This window comes from Galendromus occidentalis, unplaced genomic scaffold (assembly GCF_000255335.2).
Source record: "Galendromus occidentalis unplaced genomic scaffold, Mocc_1.1 scf7180000077450, whole genome shotgun sequence".
In the NCBI taxonomy this organism is placed as follows: domain Eukaryota; kingdom Metazoa; phylum Arthropoda; class Arachnida; order Mesostigmata; family Phytoseiidae; genus Galendromus; species Galendromus occidentalis.
The window spans coordinates 212228-233651 of record NW_003805438.1 but is presented as its reverse complement, the minus strand read 5'-3'; the positions used below and the strand labels follow the sequence as shown (position 1 = coordinate 233651).

General features: G+C 50.5%; 1 protein-coding gene across 1 annotated transcript in view; it reads right to left on the bottom strand.

The window, feature by feature from the left end:
- Window positions 1-12582, bottom strand: part of LOC100901545 (uncharacterized) — a 52255-nt gene extending 39673 nt beyond the window's left edge. The window contains exon 1 of the mRNA XM_029111574.1: window positions 12325-12582. The gene's annotated coding sequence lies outside the window, so the exon portion shown is untranslated. The remainder of the gene's footprint in view (window positions 1-12324) is intronic.
- Window positions 12583-21424: the final 8842 nt, after the last annotated feature.

The window sequence follows — 21424 nt, the reverse complement described above, 5'->3', positions numbered from 1 at the left end:
CGGAAACTCAGAACTGTTATCAAGTCACGCCGAGCTTGGCGCTCAGCGTGGTTGGCAGGCGACATTTCCATCCTCTTCACATCATGTGGGCCCCAATTCTTTCTTCCACCGATTCTCGGAAACTTGACGATGGGAGATGTTCCACCATGTCGGCGTTTATTGGAGAAAGCTGTACCCTTCACAGAAACCGACAGATTAGGGCGCTCTCTCGGATTCGAGTCAGTCGGGGCTTCAATGCGGGCGAACCCTGGTCGGTACTGCCACTTACAATTATTAGGAACCCCGATTCCGAGTCTTGGACTATTTAGGAACCGATTGGGCCGATTAGGAATAGATCAATCGGACGGCGCACGGTCGAATAACGTAAGCAAGGCGATGACTGAGGGTCCTGCGAACGGAGAAGAGAGTGCTCGATCTCTTCTCTCTCGGTATGAGAACTTCCAGATGTGAGGCGAGGAGAGTGTTCTCTAAAATACAAGCGCGGACACTCTCGACAGCATCTCTACCAATGTTAGCCACGCTTTGATTCCAGCTCGGATATCCATCCGCTGCTTGAGGAAACTCGGACAGCTCTTTCGAACGAAGCCCCGCTCAGTCTCTCAGCGTCGTAATCGTTACGCCTAATTATATGATCGATGTGGTCTTCGTCCCTGCCTACGCTGATTAGCTCAGAGTTTTTTGGGGATCAATTAGGAGCGCTCTTGCCGAAATTGATTCATAACTTCCTGAGAGCATTGAGTAACAGGCCGTCCAAGATCGCCGATCGATCCATCAATCCATCGTTCGAAGGAGGAATTTCTGATCAGGATCCAACCAGAAGCTTCACGGAGCCAGGATGATTAATTCTCTACAGGTTTTCAATTGCGACCGTATTAGATACGAAAGGTGTACAAATGTTTCTGGTGAACCTCTGAGATAACCAGGAGTCGTGTCGCATCTTCTTAGCATGACTTTTTAGTTACCGTCGATCGTGAAACATCGAGGTATTTCGATAAATTTCGACGGAGCCTCGGTTCCTGGCGTTTCGGCGGAGCGGCATTGATTTTGGGTGGCAAATACATATTAATGAAGTCTCCGGCACAACGGTAAAGAGAGGGACGACAGCACAGAAGTTTCTTGTCGGAAAAAATCGCTTAATCCCTTACGCCGGGGAGCTATGGCTTTCCACGGTAAAATATGGGACACGTCGGGCGCTCACACCTGGTTTCTTCTGAACGATCTGCGGTTTCCCATCCGACCCATACGTACAATACCGATTCCGAGTCTCCCTTCAGCATCGGAACGATGTCGAGATCGGATGGTGGTGTTGGCGAACATTGGCGAAACCGCTTGTACTTCAGAAAATGCGCGTCTTCACCGGCGACCAATGGAGAAGGAAACAGATGAGCGTTGGCCAGATATCTCCCTCGCCTTCCTGCTCATTTTTAAGCTCAGATGCACAATCTCAATCAGCGGTGGATTCAGCAGGATTTTCGGACCGTAGAATCGCGCCTCCGGGACCGCGACAAGGTAAATTATCGATGGTGGCTGAGTGAGAGAGATCGCGAGCTCCACGGAAGGTCCAACGATGATTATAAGGCCTATCTATAAACAAATCCAAGCATCGACCATTCTGAGAGATCACGGCGTCGCGCGAGCATGCTGGTGCCAATCGAACAAACAACGAGTTTGTATGCGAGCCGCTTCAATCCCTTAGATACACAGAACTAACTTGTAAAGAAACGACGCCTAAATGAAAAATTGCCTCAAAAACTATTTATATCCAAAGCTCTGAGGATATCACAACAGAAGAGCGGTTGGTGCCTGCGGCGGGAAGCCGTCTAGGGAGTCGGATACGGGAATAAACCAAGCGTGGGAAGAGAGGGAGAGGAATTAACAGACAGGAAGAGGAATAGGGCGCTGAGAAAGATTCCAGGAGGGTTTTCCAGAAAATTACAACCGCGGGAGATGAGCCGCACCAATCTGCCTCCCCCTCCAGAAGCATTGCTCCCGACGCTTTGTCAGCTGTTTACGACGTCATTCGGTTTGTATCTCTTCGTTTGAGAATTCTCAGCTGCTGTCAAGAGATGACAAGTAGGAGGGTGAAGCCAAAAGGGAAAGTGTCAGAAATCGAAAGTAATTCTCGGAGCATCCGATGCATTCCGATATTGAAACGGAAGACTACATCAAAGCTCTAGCTTCCAATCAGCGCGATTGCGGAATGCGACGGAGCAGCAGATCGGAAAATATTTTTCCGTCGTGAAACAGGACCTACTACGTCGACGAAACATTGAACTAGTCCTACTCGAAAGCCGCTCTAGAAGATAAACAACGCCTAGAAGGCCGAGAGAAGACATTTCAGGACAATCTGACAGAATAGACACGGGAAAGTGATTTGTTTCCGTTCCGATTCTCTTCGCCCGGCTGTCACTCGCTCGCTATAAAAACCAATTTCTGCAAGAATCTCAATAGTGATCCTCCGCCGCTAACCGCGTGATTCATGTGCAACGAGATAAAAGGGAACTGCTATGGTGGTAATCTACCGCGACAAGATCCGTTCGCCATCTTCGGGTCCTCGACGCGACTCTTGGTTTTCGCATACGATTTCTTGAGGACCAGATCCGCTGACAGACAGCGTCACGCCGTCGGCTTCTGCCGAGAATCTGGGACGACATCCAGAGCACTAGGTACCGTTCGGAGGAGATTGTCAGCCAACAAGGAGCTGTGATGGCGACCGGAACCCGAGCGTCAACGCTATCAGCAAACATGGAGTTCACTTCGATGTCGACAAACATTCCATGTAGCGTTCGGGGACTGTCAGCGCATCAGGGAAGGGTGAAACAGCGAGAAGTGGACGGAAAACTATTAGAAGACGTGTACTCATTCAGCGATGACGCTTCTTTCTCTTCGTGGTGTCTGTTCGTCACAGATGAACTTCCCGAACAGATATTCGAAGAGAACCACTCGTCGGATGGTCTGTCGGATCGGTGTCGAACGAAGTCGACACGAGTCTTTTCCGGAGTATGGAAGGGAACGCACTCCCTCCCTGATCAGTGCCCGCTCGAATCTCTACCGGATCTCGGACGAATCCACCGAACTTTTGAGATACGAGTTGTTGTTTCGCTTGACACACGGCAGCTATTTTATGCTCGTTCCTTCGCTTAATCTCGATCTTTTAGATGTGCACTGCTCTGAGCCAACCAACGAAGGATCCGTTCGGAAAGGGGCCTTAGGCGCGCAGAGGAATGGCAGAAACCCAGCAAGCCAGCCAGCCAGCTAGCAAACAAGTAGGCAGGATCTCTTCATTCCGTTGACTGTCTTGTCTGACTTGACTATGTACTACCGCCTGCAGCAGCACCACCACGAAACAGCAACCACTACCACGACGAGCAGACTATTCTTCGCGGTCGCTCGCGATCCACCGCCTGACTACCGACCGGCTGAGCGAGCAATTGAGCTGCTCGAGCCGCTACCGACGACGACCTAACGTGAGAGGCCCAACATTTCGTCTCGTTCGAGTCCTTATTCATGCATCCACCCATTCCAATCCACTTAGCCCGTTGTTTCCATCGTAGATTCGTTCCTCTTCTCTCCCCGTGACAGCCTCGCTCTCAGCTTGAGCGAATGCGAAATTAAGCTCGCTTTTCTCAGGGCTGCGTTGACGTTTCATGACGACGAAGAATAGGCATACGGTCTCATGTCACGAGTTGGTAGGTCGATGTAGGAAAATTCGAGATGAGATTCATGAAGAGTGGATATTATTTCCTCCCCCGCGGCAAAGGAGACGTCATTGAGCCTCTCGGATCTCGGACATCAGCGACTCGAAGTATGAGATTCACAGCCATCCGCCATACCGTCGGCCCTTCAGAACCGAGTGTTGGAAGACAGTCGAATGACAAGATTTCACTTAGACTAGAACTTCCTTGCTATATAGAGCTTGTCGAATTCGGAAGAGTATCAGAAAAATTAGAGCATACAGTCGAGGTTCGAGGAAGCCGGTGAGGACGAGAATGATTTCAGTGTTGAGGAGACAGAAGACGAAGGCAGTGCCGAGAGGAAGAGATGAAACGCCGAGATGGACGCAAAGGAAGAATGGTAATACCAACGGGGAAAAATTATTGCGACTAATCATTCCCTTGTCGTCTTTTTGGAACAGCGAAAAGGATGAGTCGGGTCGAAAGTTTCGAGCTGAGCGGTCGAATGCGAGATCGAGGCCATTCGTTTTTTTAAGACAAATACGAAACCACAACTGACCCTATGCTCCACGCACTCATGGTGAGCGACGGTGATTTCTTCGGGAGCGGAACACTATCGACTCGGGTGATAGTTCGAAACTGGATCGCTCTTAAAACATTCCGGCGGGCCGATGAAAACATTCTTTCTGATTAAATCTCGTGTTTGCCTTCTGGATCCGCAGAAGCACGGCATACCGCGATCCCCGACAACGTTGACCCTCCGCTCTGATTGCCCCGACAGAATGAATGACAACTCGTCGTCTTTATACAACGCGAGGATAGCGACATGAATGCGTTATAAAAGTCGTTCGGCTTATCATTATCGAGAAGTATCGCCGTCGCAACAATTAATTCTCTGTGCGCTCCCGGAACTTCCGTATACTAAACCGAGAACAGAGGCCAAAGCGGGGAAAAAAAACTCAAAAAAGGCCAACGAACTCCTGCGAGATCATTAAAAGATTAGAAACGCCCGGTTCCCCTAAAATGAGAGAAGATGGAATTCTTGGAATCAGCGCTCGCCGGCGTCTTCCCTACTCGATTCGACTCCGCCATCCAACTCGGAGACCACCGTGTAGCATTCCGACACGTATTCGTCGTTTCCGTTCCGTCTCCTCGGTATACAGTCCTCCATGCCGAAATTGCGTGAGTCGTCATGAACACTATCGGAGATCATGCTTTCTCGCACCGATCCCGCACGCATGAAAAAGGAGACTTAAAAGCACCCCGAGAGCACCGTCGCCCTAAGCGTAGCGTAACGTTTGATCGTAATTACGACCATGAAATGGTTACGACGATGGTGATGCTGACGATCACCATGATGCATGCCGACTAAAACCACCAAGTTGGAACCCTCGAAGAGCCATCGGATCAGTAAATTATTGTCGGGCCCCTGTATAACCTTGGCGCGTGGGCTGATCACGTAAACTACGCCTGCATACGAGAGAAGGAAAAGGCAAAGAGAGAGGAAACGATGAGGAACCTTAGACGACAAAGACGTTTAGATCGCCGAAGAGAGGACTTATAATATACATCTCAACAGCCTCGACTTTGACCAGGGTACCACGCGAAGGTTGACGTTGACGTCGATCCGCTCGTCCGTCCCTGGGCGATAGCGCCTCTTACACATCGCCATTTAGTGATTGTTTTATTGCGGAGGAAGACACCGAAGAACTCAGAAGAACTTATAGATCGTAAAAGACCGTCTGCGACTCTCCTCTCTGTGTTCCGACCTTCGGATCCCTGCGGTTTGTTCTTTCCACTCGAAGCTACCGTTTAGCTTCGCACCCGAGAGGGGAATCGTCGTTGGCTGACTGACTGAATCAAAAAACGAAAATCCTCATAGGAGCCGCGACTCGGATTCAGTACGCGCAAAACTACGTATCGGGATTCGGGAGCCTATATCTGACGACCATTCGGGCCTCGCTCTCACTAATTCAGCGGTGCTAAGACCACGTTCTTCACGATGAGTTATTGTTTCGGACAAACGAAGTCTGGGCAGGTAGTTTGACAGCGCCGGCATCATGATTTCAATGTCAAGGTTTGATCCTGGTTCTACCGCACTCGATAACGCCGATTACGGCAGCCGCTACCCGATTAGCTGTTCGTTCGAATCTCGGCTCCGCGTATCAGAATTCAAGCGCTCTCTATGTAGAGGGATATGTGTATGATGACCACATTGACGCATGATCCTGGGTCGGAAATATCGTATCTTGATCCCCACGGCAAGGCGGAGATCGCTGCGGCGGGAAATGTTTTCACGTCATCCTTGTCCTCTCGAATGACCCAACCGGGATGAAGAGCTCGGCAGAATGCGGTGGGTCGGCCGGGATCTAGCATCTCATGTGAGAGCCGCCGAGAAGTGCCGCTGACCACCCGCTATGTAGATATGACGAGAATCAAACGAAGATTGACAGCGACTCGTCCCTCTCGCTGGGAGTAATCAACATCTGTTTTCTTCTCCATGACTCAAGTTGAATTCCGATGGGAACTCGCAGCGGAGACAAAAAACCATAAATGGAGCCAGTGGACTTCTGCTAAGAAGATTTGGGCGGTCAAGTCGGGGCTTAAACTTCCCTGAAGGTGGAGCGGAGAAGGCAAGCAAACAAGCAAGCTCGACTCGGGCTCTTATTTGGTTCGCGCGCGGTTTTTCACGCCATGTACAGACATCGTCGTCGTTGTTGTCGATGCTTCCATGGTAGACGTTGTCGTTGCCGTCGCCGTAGTCGTTGCTATTGACGTCGGATTCGACATCCTACGGGTTCTTCGGTCCTTACCACTTGGGCCTCTCGGCCCACTCGACTCTACTCTGGAGAAGCGATAGAGCGGACGACTGAGCAGGCAGCCAGGCGGGCGAGCGAGCGGGCGGCGGAAAACATCGCAGGAGGATAAAGCGGGAGAAAACCCAAGAATACGTCCGCCGCGTACGTCCAACGTAGCTTTTTTTGTTTTGAAGTGACCTGTCGTCGACAAGCTCCGACCCTGATATCAAAATGCCATTTCTGAATGTCTCACTTATTCCCTTGTGTTCGCTGCGGGTCGTTCTTGAGGTGCAGGTTTCTTCGGTTTTTCTTTCCATGATTCTTGAGAGCGCCACGCTGCGATTACGCGACAGCAAGATCGCCTTCAAAGCCCCAGCAGGACCCTCAGCTGAGATACGGAGTTCCGTGAGCCGCGAGGATCTGCGTTTCATCTTTCGAGAGTGACGGACGGAAGAGACTTCCTCCCTCCCACTCACGACATGATTCTTGAGATTTTTTACCCTCGTAGGATTTCTTTCCTGATTCCTTATGATCTGAAAGCGCGAAGCTTTCGAGCCCTCGATTTCCCCTCCACGATACGACCGACGGAGCAGCTGTCGGTATCTTCGGATGGAAACGAGGAGTATCCTCAAGACCTCGAAAATCAGAATGTCAAAAGTCTCAGACGTACTTCTGACGCTTGCTGACACCTAAGAATTCACGACGCTGCGGAGAATCAAGTAAGATAGATCCACCAAAGAGCGTGAAACGTGTCGAACGCTCACGAACCCTTGGCCAGACAGCGGCGACCTGACGAAAGTCACAGATGCCCAGTGTCCAAGCTCGGGGTCGGACAACCCGTCTTCGGTCTTGGTGTTCTTATCCACATTCGAAGGGAAGAAGAGTTCGGATGCGAGACCATCGTCAAGCATCGATACAGATCCCCGATACTATCGCCCCGGTAGAAACAATCAGCTGGCGCGCGATTCAGCTGGACAATCGACTCTTTCGGAAGATAGAAAAAAATTAAGTCGAAAAATTCGAGAATCGCCAAGAGTGTATTGTCTCGGGCTGAGGCGGCGGGTTCGATCCGCGGTGAGCGCGGTATTTCATTTAGCGAGAGAGGATGAGAGAAAAGTACAGACAGATGAATGGACGAACGAGCGAACCGAGAGACGAAGAAGGGCGTAACGCATTTCCTCCTCTGCTTTTATATTTTTCCTTCATTTTGAGAATGGACAAGCATCCGCAGCGACGCCATCATCAACAACGGCTTCACTGGCAGCGACAACAACAACAGCATCGGAGCCCGAAGCAATGAGTTTTCCGATGGGTGGTCTTGGATAAGTCTTTCTGGTTCACTCACTTGCTCGCTCGTGAGCTCTCTGCTAAAGCATCAATTTCACACTTCGGACTACGGTCATAGCCGTTAATAGTAAACGCCTCAATCGTTTGGTGGGAGAATCATTTTTCTCCTAATCTTTGCGGGGTTGGCGGAGAAGGGACCTGTCAGAACCAAAGACTCTGCTGGACAATTTCCACTTTTTTCAGAAAGCGCTTGAATCGTCTTTCCGGTTCCCCAGAGTGCCAGAATGAATTTTTCAATTATCGGTTTATTCGGATGAAAACGAACGGATCGTCTTGGGAATGGAAGCGGCCGGAACAAGGCAAGCTATAATTCTCTCCGACAAGAGCTAATAGAGCATGATGCAGTCAGATCCGAATTTCTGCGGAGTGGATAAGTGGAAGTGCAGTAATGAGTTGAGTCGAGGTCGAAGCCTTGGACCGAGCTCTGATACAGAAGCACGGAACCGCCGACGAAACAATCCAGATCAGCTTTATGTCGGAAAACAGAAGAAAACTCACCCGAAATTCGCCGCATCGACCTCGACAAAAGTTCCGGCGCTACAGACGATCCGAGAAATAGACTACAAAAAACGACCGATCTCGCGTGACTCACGAGGATTCGAGAACCTTCCTGACTCCGGATTATCACCATAAGATTCAGGAGGGTGACCTCGATGATGTAAGCAACAGAACCTAGTAGACTTCGCTTAAAGCCCAACCGGATCGCGCAATCCTTCTCACCGAACGCATTCGTTTCGATACTGACTTTCTTCTTATGCAAAACTTTTCGCCACATTCGACTTGGCATCTTGTCAACGTGTTGCATCAGCTGCACATCAGTTTTAGGAGGGTAAAAATCATTTGAAGAGCATCAAGTACTACCGATTAGAGAGAAAGTAGCTCCCATCAGACTTGTCGTGGTTGTGTATCATCGAAGTAGGCGTTTACAACATTCGAAGCGGTTGACTAAGCTTTCGCTAGTTGTCCGAACCGCTGTCCGGTGTCGCAGTCAGTACTAACGTCATCTTGATGAATCATGACTTAACGACGCGAGGGAAGGCAGAAAAATATTTGCATTGCGAAGATCCGTGGTGAGCGCATGTCGAACTATCGATAAAGAAATGCCGGCGGATCACGGGAATTCTCGAAGGCGGTCGACGGAAGATTAAGAAGTTGAAAAAAAGAAACTCCGTGGATTGGAACGCGTAGATATGTATATGGAGATTACGGAGAAGGAACCGCAAGCTGGTTCTATTTTCAGGAAAAATAAAAGGCTCGTAAACGCCGAAGCAGAGAATAAATTCGTGGAAACTTCTCCCTCCGAATTCCCGAGCTCAGACTGGACATGGAGCCTCCGAGTGCAGCCGACCTGAGCTCTCGAACATAATACTCAAGCATCTATTCATTGCTCGTTTGTTGGTCGCTCGGTATTTTTCTCCGGCGCAGCTCGAGTTCTCAGGGTTGTAAAACCGGTCAACTTCGATTTGAGGTGAGCGCCAGCGAGACCCAAGTGAAGCACGCTACTCATCAGGAGAGCTCATCAGAACATTATCGGATCGAAAACTAGACTGTTCCGAAAGAAGTTCGCTTTGACTCGCTGAAAACCTCGGAACGGCTTCCGCATTCGATAAGTTCACTGTTTCCCATTGGTTACAACAGACTGGCTCTGAAACAGCTCCCATGTACGGCGAATGAATTTAGACGAGGCGACACAACAAACAGATATTGAGCACGCTGAGCGCTACCAACCTGTTGGATCAGAGAGAGAAAAAATCCCGATATGGCCTCTCGCAGACTCGCAGCCAGAGCGACGAAGTTAACCATCCAACCAGGTCAGTCAGTCTGTCTGTCTGTCAGCCAGCCAACCAGCCGGCTAGCTATCAACCGGACAGACAGACTGAAACGCGGACTGAGACCAGGAGGGAGCAACCGAGAAAAATAAGGCCGATGAGGGACACGCATCATCTCCGGTCTTCCTGTCTCGGTACCCCTCGAGATTTCGAGACCTCGGGTTTCGAAAGCTCAGGATGATCCGGAGCTGGACTCGTTTTCGGGATCGCGTAAGGCGCAATGCCTCCCGGAGGAATCCTGTATAAAGCCTATTCCCCGGAACTATGCTCTGATCCTCTTGTAATGTTCGAGGGCCAACATTTATACGATACGCTCTGATTTCTGAGGGAACATTTTCGGGAAAACCTCCACGAAGTTCCTGAGACATCTCGACTGGCTGAGACATCATCCACAGGAAGTGATCTGAGATCTATGGCGCCTATTCGAAGTGGGGGAGAAGCTCGCAGGTACACGAAACTTGCAAAGTGAATTGAGTGCTCAATCTCGCAGAGGAAACCCGAGGCAAGTTGTCGAGCAGTTGTTGCAGTGCTTCTTATCTACCCGGGCAGGCAATCTGACAGGCCCACCGAGCGACCGGCCAAGCGAGCGACTGCCAGGAGTCGACGAAGCGGTGATGGGGCACCACGCCTCATGGACCGACACAGCCAAGCACAAAAAAGCCAACACTCAGCTCCAGCGTCGAGAGCCCAGCGACGATTTTTGCTGGAGTGCTCCAAGATAAGAATGCGTCCGATCAGAACCGACATCGCACCTTCGGTTCCGTGACTTGTGACCTCGAGAGGAGCTAGTACGCGAATCGAGGAGTATGGATCCCGAATCATCGAGTAGATTGCGGTAACGCCCATGTGGGGCTCTGTAGAAGCCACGGAAGCGAACCCGAATGCCGTCAGGGATCAGGACGGTGGTCACGCGGATAAGTCACGGAAGGCATACAAGCAAGGTGGACTGTGAGGCCACGATCATCTCTCGGAGACGGAAGCCTTCAGATGAGACTCCATTCGGGAACAATGAGCTCATCCGTACGGGGGAAAGATGAGAGTTCATGAGGCTCGAGCGCCTCATTGGAGTCCGATGAGGATTCCGCGCTTGGTGCTGCAATCCTTCCCTCCGCTCCCCTTCCTAGAGCGCATGATTCGATGAGATGACGGGTCAAATGCTCGGTATGTTCTGCAAACGACATGCAGACTCGCGCTAATCACATCGACGTGAAATTTTTGGGAGGTCAGGAATTCGGTGCTTCAAATTCCCTGCGGACGCTCTACGGTGGACCTGGGGGAGGAATGGGGGAGACGAGGGGAATCCTCCATGTCCAAGAGGTCTTCCGGGAGAGGAGCGGGACTGGTCCCGCTTTTTCGTCAACGCCGAATCGCCGGAAAAACTGACAAACGAATAACTCGATCGATGGTCCAATTTGATTCGCTAAACGGTATCCATTAAAAAATCGCACAGACGTCCATGCCGTGAACACCAGAAAACAGGTCGAGGTTGAATCATCGCATCTCGACGATCTCCACGGAAGAAAACAAGTGCAAAACAATGGCTGCATGTCACCGAGATTACTCTCGCTCATTGGCAGCGAAGAGCCTCAGACGCGGCTTCTGATTTCAAATGATGCCGAATTCGATTATCGAATGCCCAAGATCGCATGCGGAGCTCGCCTCAAGCATGAAGTTCGGGGATATTTCGATTAGAATAACAAATGCGTCGAAATATGAAATGGCAATAAATCGACTCTAGGAACTTTCGTCATGGTCCTAGCCTGTCATCGTCGATAGCAAAGGAGCATCGCTGATTGAAGTTGTGACGGGACCCGCGAACCAATGGGACACCTGGTCAGACCATCGTAGTACTACTCCTCGCAGTGTTCTAGCTTCGTTCATGAGGTCGGAGCCGACTAGTCCCTACTAATTCCACGAATACCCAAAGCATTTGGACGAGATGAAAAACTAATGCGGAACAATTCCTCCACAGTATCGATCGGATCTATTACAATCAGGAAATTCGAACATAGCCTCCAGAAATCATTTTCGGGAAGACGACAATTGAAACAACACTTGTGTCAGCTAGAGAACACCTCCAATAGAATGGGACGGAGAATCAACGACGGCCAAGTTCGCGGTCGTTGGATGAATCACACCGGCCACCGGCGAGCTCGCCCGCCTGCTTGCCTATCCGTCCGCTTGATAGTTCCAACCGTGAAAAACAAAATATCGGCTTCCAGCGAACGGTCCGCTGAGTAAAGGGATTTCCAGATTCGACAGTGGAAGAGAGAGGCTTGTGGCGGGACAAAAGTCACCTTTGAAGCGAGTCGATCCGTAAGAGAACTGATTCCGAGTATCGGAGATTTTCGAGCTCACAATTAATAAACCACGCCCAGATGTGCTTTGAGATTCTCCCCACTCGAATATCCACTTCAGATTCCCCGTGTGTGTTTCTAGACCCACAATCAATTGACATCGGGTGGATCAAGAGATCTACGATGCTCATGACACAAATGTGTTAATCGGTCCTCCTGTCATCCTTTGCCGAATTCGAATGCCCAGCATTGTAGAACGGGACTTCCAACGAATACCGCAGAAACTTCCACCGAATACCGAATCTGAGCACCGGAGCAGGATACCCCGCGAGACGGCGGCGACGACTTATATACCGATTTCTGTGATGGGCTCGCTCACCTTTCCTGTTTCCGAGAGGTTTCGACCCTCTGCGCCGGCGATCACAAAGCGATAGTTTTAAAATAATCCCTTTCAGCGACACAGAACTGCACGGATGTCAGCGGCACTTCAACCAAATCAGAACGAGTTCCGAGGGAGTCAAAATTATGGTCCAGTAGCTGGTGGGAGAAAGTCTACGAAGAACCAACAGGGATGCATTCGAAAAAAAAGTTCGGGTCCGATAGCAAACTTAGCGCTTGACGGCGGCCGGCTTTCGCACTGGTGTGTTTCTAACGAAGGCGCCCCAATCGGAGAGAGGAGAGGGTAATATTAGAGGAGGAGAGGGAAAAGAAGTAAAACTTAAGGGAGGAGGAGGAGGGATGGTGGAATACGGAGCTTGGGAAGGATCAGCATCCTTGGCGAAAATAATTCAAGTCGGACTAATCCAGACCATTCGGGAAGAAGATGCACACGCTGGCGTACAAACGTCGATAACACGCCTATTCGAGGATTCATCATCGCGATTGCATCGATATCCTTGGCCCGGTCTGATCGAGGTACGATCGGCGGTGACGCTAGGGTTGAGGCGCGATGGTACACAGAGAGGAGTATTTCTCCCCTGAAGTCTTTTTGGAACAGGTAGTCCGGAAGTGCGAATTCTTTGGAGTTTTGGATCGGCTCGATTCATCCCCCAATCTCAATCCTCGGATCGGATCACGTCGACGAAATTGTGCGTCCAATATCTCTCAGCTCGAGGATTCAGTCGATGGTTTCGACATGGCAGGACTCGGAGAGTTCACGGGCTCCTTCCGATGACGGAACGGGTCATTTCATGATGCAGGTATATCAGCCGAAGAGATTCTTCGACCGAGAGGGCGATCTGCAATAAAAAGAAAATTCGAGGCTTCGCGATCGATAGACGCTGGATATTGGCCGGCATGCTTAGTGCTAAAGCAAACAGACCCGATGAAAGTTGTCCAGTGATTTCGTTTCCCACTTCAAATAAGGGTATCGAGACGTAGAAGCCATGCCGTGAGGATCTTCCGTTTCGGAATGAGCATTCGCCGAATCCGGCATAACCCTTGAACTCGCCTAGTTGACTCTTCTTAACGTCTGTTTACTCGTCAGGTGTATGGACCTCTCGCGAAAGACCTCGGGCTATCGCGATCAATGGAATTTCCCATTTTCGAGAATTTGCCGAATTTTCCGCGGTCGAGATTCGGATGCAGTGTCTAGAGCTCGCAGACCTTGGGAAGAATTTTTCTGACTCGCTTAGTATGACTCGTAAACCAAAACCACGATCCGCCCTGTCATTCGGTCGCTTTAAGGGACCGACACCTGTGTTTGCGCAGAAACAGCCTAAACTCCAGCCAATGGGCGCGTCTACGGTGTTTCGTGAAAAACTTGTGTGTGAAGTCAGTGACTGACACTGAGCTCACTGGCCCATCGCAACGCCGCGGCAGAATCGGGCTGATTCTCTGACTGCAGCGAAGTCGTAGACGCTTGGCGATACTTTAGGAGACCTGTCGCTGTATACCAGCTGATGCCGCCAGGTGCGATCGGTCTGAATTCGAGTCCGGGAAAGACGAGGACGATCAGGTCACGGAGGAATGTGTGCGTACTGAGCTCAAACTTCATCGAGCCCTGGGCTTCAGCATGCCCTGGCGCCCGGAGTTCAAGAACGATTTCTGAAAGAATTTCTCGGGAGAGTACCTCGCGGGGCGAAGCTCTGGAAACGACCTCACGGAAACGAGGCTTCTTGGAAATCGAAGGCCGCATTCAGGGGAAAAACGAGTGAATCAGTACTCTCCCTTGAGTATGTCGAAAATCAGTCGGAGAACGTGAACATGCTATACTGATACGCAGGCAGCCTGTCCCTATTCTCGATTCCGAAAAATCGACCATTGATCGGAAAAAATCACCGTACCATTGGTCATCAACGCCGCGATGGGGAATCAGATGGACCCGCGCAAATCAAGCCAGGCGCATCGTAAATTCGAGCCAACGTGAATTAGAGCGCAAGGTGAGCTCGAGCGCAAAGCGACAATGAACGCAGGGTTTCGAGCGCAGGTGACTTCGAGCGCAGCGCGAATGTTATCGCGACATGGATTCCAGCGTAGATCTGGTTCGAACGCTCCAGTAAGAGGTGGAATTCGGTAAGAACTGACGTAGCACCACATTGTAGGGCGACCTGAACGCTACTCAGTATCCATACTTGCGCTCAGCCTTGGCACCCTCGAACGGAGCCTTCGAGGGGGTATCATTGATAGGAAGGCTAAGGTGGAACTCAGCCACGATTCAGAAACGATCCGTGGGTTGAATGTGCTCGACTCGGTCCGGGCGAAAATTTCCAGACAAGGAGGAAGAGTCGCGCTGGCCGACAACCATCATTCAAACGAGTGGCCACTATCCTCCGGGAACGATATTGGTGATAGAATGGAGAAACAGGGAGGGAGGGTACGGGATAGCCTCGAGTCGAGGTGACGCATCTGTAAGGTTTCTCGAATCGTCAGTGCGGACGATGCGTCCTCACACATCGAGTCTGATATTATAGTGAGCGCCGCACACTGAATTGTAGCATTCCATGCTCTTCTGCTAACGGTAAATCGGAAAAAAAAGTTCCGTGGTGGGTGGCTCTCGGAACGTTCGGAACATCTTCATCTTCTTGCTGTTTGTTCTCTCGCGGTCGATAATCTTCGGAAATCATCTTCGAATCGCCGTCGCAACCGCAGCCCCGCGATTTGCATGTACAAGAGCCTTCATCATCGAACGGAACCGATTGACCCTTAGCTCACAGCGTGACGTGGTGGGGGGAATATTCAAAAGAAGAGGAAAAGAGCGTTTTTGAGAAATGATCGAAGCCCCTCGACTCGATGCTCATTCATCTTGGTTATCCCCGCGATCCACGTGTGTAAAGCAGGCGACCAGAGACCTGGAGGAAGGCGCGAGAATTTTCATCGGGCAAGCCAGCTGCCGAACACAGCCGGACGCACATAGACGGATGTCGACGTTTGCTCAGACTTTCAGAAAGAGGCAGCACATAAGTCTCTTGAAGCGTGCTATAAATACTTCACACGCATTGTTCCAAATCTCAGCCGAGCCATCGTTCTAATCAACCACTGCAACGTTACTCGCTTGAATCGAGTGATCAATCACGACCGCATCCCGGCATTCGCTATACGGACGAGACACAATTTTGGATCCTCCGGTTTTCTGATTTGACGACTCATATATATAATAATCGACGAATGCGATGATTTCTCGAATTCGATCCAGCTACGATTCGAGCTCTGCTCAAACAACTTCTGCGTCGTTCGCGGAATCGGCCTGTCACCTGAGCCGGGCACGCTCTGCTGACCGGTCCGCCTGGAGCGCTTTCGTACATCCTAGCTCTGATTGGATTGATTAAAAGTCAGCAGCGGATCCAGAAAAATAGCCAACCCGAAGAATGCGGACTCGTGCCCCTTCCCAGAACGGGCTTCCTAAATGATGCGTATCGCACATTTTTGCAGTACGGATTCTCTGTGACCCCCATAATCTCGAGCCACGGAGGCGCCCCCGATTGAATGAAGCCTCCGTCTCGAAATGAGCCACCGTCTGGTAAGGGATCAGTTTTCCGCGAAACCACTACCGTTCAAGATCTCCACCGTATGAGCAGAAGCACCTACAGGAACAAGGATGATATCAAGAATGATAATGATGTAGAGCGAAAAGTTCCAAAGCAAGAAGGCCTCCGTCATCAATGCGGATGTTCTACATTGGAGAACATCTCTCGCGGAAGAATCTACATAGCTACCGCTCTAACTACCGATTATGGCGTCGATCGACAACGGCGCGGTCGTAAGCTTTTATTCTATCTACACTCACCGCATCACAATATGTGTTAGGATTACATCGTCTGGGTTGAGATACTCCGAGGACAGGAACAGAATCGGAGTGACTCCAGGGTTGCCCTGAATTTCACTCAGGTGCGCGAACGGAACCGCGACCCCGGTTCCACTCGTCCACCGATTTCTTTTTTTCAGCTCCTTCTCCCTCGCGATCCCTATGCACGGATAAATCGGTACCCACAGCTCAGATGACTCTCCAGTGATTTTCTGGGCGGAAGGATCGTCCTCGATCTGTCTTTTCGAAAAAAAAAATGGCGTCCAAGCCATGAGAGGATCACTCCCTGAATATCGACTTTTTCGGTCGCAATCATAAGGGAAATCCGGGAGCTCACAATCGTGTTCACAAAAGCATTCCCGGTACGGAGGCGAACGAATCCAACCCCTTTGGTTGAGTCGATCATTCGGGGGCTTCGGCCGCACAGTCGCTTCAGCGAGCGTCAGCTAGACAGACGAACGGCTGACGACTATGGATGCCGCCGCCTACCCGAGCGCCGCACAAAACGACCTCCGAAACCGTTATAAACGTTCTGAGAAACGTTCAAGAGTCTGTAATCTGACTGAGCCCGTTTCAAACACCGCTCGAAAATTCCAACCTGTGCTTCTCCGAAGCCTGGGCCGTGTCATCTCCGATTGTCGTTCTCTCATGTCGTTTTGAACGATCCATATCAGAGACCTACATCTACCTACCCACCGAATAGGTCCTTAGACAATTAACATCTATTAGACTGGAATGGAAGGCTCGCTGGATCCGGCGAATACGCTTCGACACCCTGAGCATAATCGATAATTTATGGGGCGGGACTTCACGCCCTCGCGATATCTAATCTCAGGTGTCGTTCCTGATGATTCTAAACAAGGGGTATATCGACTCCTGCAGCCGAAACCTTCGAGGATCTATCGGAGACATTCTACAAGAGTCAGAGGGAACGACTCACAACGATAGCTCCTACCGACCTCAACTGGAGTCCGGTTGAAGTTAGGTCAAGCTAAGCACGCATTGTTGCCTACGAAGGATCCGCGGGCGAGGCATATAGTGAAAACGCGAGCGCCTGATTCTCGGACCAAAGCAATAAAATCTTCCCGGTATCAATGCGGTGGAGCTTTTCAGAGCTTGTTTTGCTTGCAGCGGCGACCGACAAAGGCAGGCATCTCCTCAATGATTTCCGTCTCTCAGGAAACTTCTGAAACAGGTTCCCGTTTCTATCTGTCCTACCTCGAGGCTCACTTTCGCAGCTCGGAACATGGCACTGGATCACCTTTACCCCTGTATGGGACGGGCTGAGACGAACCTCGGCTAAGCGATGTGCTCACGCGAAGCGCGCGGTCCCGATTGCGGAACTCATGTTTCTAGCTCTGAGGTTGATTCGCTCTTCGGGACAGCGGCTGGGGAATTCATGAGGATCATTGATCAACCCCGTATGTTCGATATTCTACATTGGATGAATCGCGGAATTTTTCCCTAATGGTAATCGCCTCATCGTTCTCACGCGTCGAATCGAGTCGGAAACTTGCTGAGAATAGGACTCATAACACGCGTCGCCTCAAGAGCCCTCGCACTCAAGATTACACTTTTCCAGTCCATGAAACCGCGACACACCCGGATCTTCAACGCCTCCCACTGATCCATGAAGTGGATAGCGGGTCTAGAACTCGTAAACTCTCGTTTGAGCATAGACACCATCGCTCCAATTCTCTGGATTCCCCGGTGTTCTCGATGCACGCTGCTGACAACCTGACGTGGCTACTCAGATCAGCTGAAAAAAAACATTCTTCCGATGAATGGCAATCGATCGTTCGAAAGACGCAGGGAAACTCTTATGATTTTTCGATTTGCGTGCTCGGCTCTCTCCAACATCTTGCCCTACGAGGATCGAAGATCGAAACCCGTTCTCAGCTACGTAGGTATCACTCCGTGACAGCCAAGCTCATTCATACCTTCATACATATTACAATTGTATAACATTCACTTCGGCCGAGTTGAGTTGAGTACAATGAGAGGCTTGCCGTTAGCCCCGATGACTCGCATACGCGCCGAGGGATAGCTCATCACGTTTGGACATCAATAATAGGAATTATACGCGTGATTTAATCGGTATAATTATCCGGAATATGTAGTCTCACACGGCGAAGACATAACCCCTAGTTTCTAGTGACCGGGAGAGTTCGATGTTCCCCTGGCATTACCGAGGATCATAGCAGCTTCATTACAGCTCCGTCTATCTTGCTCCGCGAGGCACGGATAGCGGATGTTGTCGATATAGGAACACCTCGATCATCTCGGTCGACGCGATGGTAGGAAGTTGTTCACTGACCTTGCTTTCTGACTCCGGAACTCGAAGTTCAACAGGATGCCTGAGCTCAGCTCTGTATGTCCCGGGTCACTGCCCATTTTCAGTGAATACAGCTAGTGACTAGAATTCTGGGCATGGAAATTCCACATGAAATAAAAGGAGCCTTGAGGCAAACTCGGAGGCTCCTGACAAACGTCATATCCGAGAGCAGTCATTCCTTGAGTGGAGGATCGCGTGCCTCTACATTATCGCAGATGATAATCCCTCCCTTGTACGGGATGCCTCTCAGTTTTGCTCAAGAGGTACAAGCGGTACGCCAGTGTTGGAGGATCAACGCCTGTATTACAAACGGTCTCGATTTCGTCGATCACCTGTCTCTCTCGGTCGGACTTGAGGAGCATGCAGGCGTTTCTCTGCCGATTGCTCCTCGTTGTGAGCGGTTGCCAGTATCTCGAATCCTAATCTCTATCGCAATAAATTGTTTTCTAATCCCCCTCGATCGCGCTCCGGAAAGATGGAAGCGATCAACGCAAAGTCTGGGCTCAACGTGTTCCTTTCGATGCTATTTAGCGCGTCTCAGAGTCGTGTCTCTATTCATCTCGAATCGCCACCGTGCACGCCGGGGCAGCTCTGATAGCGAAAAATGCTCTTCTCGTCTGACGAGAATGACAATTGCCTCGCAAATGGGCTTCGTCTTTGCTTGTATACTGCTTTTCCCACGGTTCCTTGTGCCGAATTCGCGGAGGCCGAAATATCGATCAGAAATCAGTCGTCAGATCCCTACGTTTTTCGGTGATACACCTTGCCGGTAATATTATTGAAGGACGCTGTCAGTGAAGGGAAATCAAAGAGGAATATAATTGTCTCAAGACATCTGAGTTGCTCAATCGGAAACATTCGAACGTTTCGGCCGTAATGTGGGAGACTTCGGAAAAGAGACGGAACATTCCCGATGTGATTAAGCTTTCCTCTGCGCTCACCATTGGAGAGGAAACCTGAAACAGTTTTCAGCGAAGCTCCTATTCATGAGTGAAGAGCCTGACCTAGGAAGGGTTCCGATGATCATTTTCATCAGAACTTACGACCAGAAAGATCTCGCGGAGTTTCTTTTCGGGAAGAGACTTCGCCGACGACCGAAGGGATTTCAATGCATAGGATAGCGGAGTTTCGATGGAGGATGGGGTCGCAAAGAGCTCTCCGTCCTCGCGGTCATCTGGACAACGGCCCAGGAAGAAAATCTCAGACCACTCCTGTTCACGGTCTTGCTGAGCGACCTCGCTCGAGAGAATGAGGATGAGTGGGATATCGTGCCCTGCATCCTCGATGCGGGCGATACTGACCTTCGTTCTTTATCGAAACCACAGCTTCAGAGGGCCATGGAGGGCCTCGACCGATAGGCAAGGACCAACGGCTCACGATGAGCGTGACGACGAATGATGAACTTTCGGAGACGCAGACCCAGAGCCATTGGGGGCATCTTTAGAATATCAGAAACAATACTGGAGAAAATGTCCTCTATTTCCCATTGAATTCACATTCATCCGCCGAGAAGAGACTAGGGTCCCTCGAAAGACGTCGAACCGAGAACAACGGGAGGAAGAATGGCCGTCTCTACCATACCAGGACCCAACGAGCTCTCCCCGTGAACCCTTCTCGATCGCAAGACAGCTATAGGCGTCGAAGAACGGACATGGGGAATATCTCGGGCTCCCTAATAGGATCCTCTGATAGGCTTCTTATCTCGAACTGACCTCAACCTTACACAGCTCGACCCGCAATCGGGTAGTTTCCCCGCTGGCGAAGACAGAGAGCCTTCATGGGGATTTTCGATAGACTAGCACTCCCGCTAAGACCGCTCCATACAACGATTACCTATCGGAGCGGAAAACGCAGCTCACTGAGATGATCCAGCCTCTTTCGAGCGACGCAAGAGAGGTGGAAGGGCGCGAGCTGCCGATACTGGCGTAGACTGACAGAACGAGCCTTTCGCAGATTCCAGCTGACTCGTTTACACGAATGAATTGATGCTGAGGACTTCGATTGGGGAAGTGCGATGCACAACAAGAAGCGCGTGAAGCCTCTAGATTGTGATATGTATTCATATGTGGGTACGTCGAGAATATCGGAGCAGGAACTCACACCCGAAGTTGTTGACGAATGAACGCCATCTCCATATACATATGGCAAATTTTGACCATCGGAAAATTCACGCCTGGTTTTCTGTAAGTCCGCTGAAAGATACGTGGGGAAATACTCCTGAAATACGAGAGTAGCCCTTCGCCGCGATCTGTGCTCTGTCATCTCATGAGGACTGAATGACTCGGGTCGTCGGAATTTCGTATGCGTACGTAAAGGTGGAGGACCACGAGGCGAAGCCAACAGCCCAAGGATTTATTCCTCTCTATCCGGGACATTCTATTGGAGCATGTATCATATCGTATGTATCTGTATGTATTGTACTTGGAGGTGTACTACAGCCAATGCTCACGTAATGAGGACATCCCGATTTTTCAATATCCTCATGGGGTTCTCACGAACCATTCTTCCCTTGGACCCCCAATTCATCCTCCCGAGAGCGTTCCCCCATCTTCCCTTGCCTCTCTTTCTGTCAGTAAGAGATGATGAGCAGGGAGAAATAATGTGGTGCCGCTTCCTCAATGATTCGCTCCTGCTCTGGCGATTCATCGTCCACCAGCTCACCTAGACCATAAGCCTTCGATATCTCCCATTCTATCGGACCCGTCAAACCACCAACCCTGGCGGCTTTTTCATCGTCGTCCTTCTTCAGATAGAAGCATTCGAAGCTCCCCTCATCTCCTGCTTTCTTGAGGCTCACTCGAAGTTTGACGCCATTCTCGACGCTCTCCGCTCATTTGACGATCATAGTCGGCTCTCCGAGCGACACATAACCGGCAGAGGAGCTCAATTCGGGATCTTCTT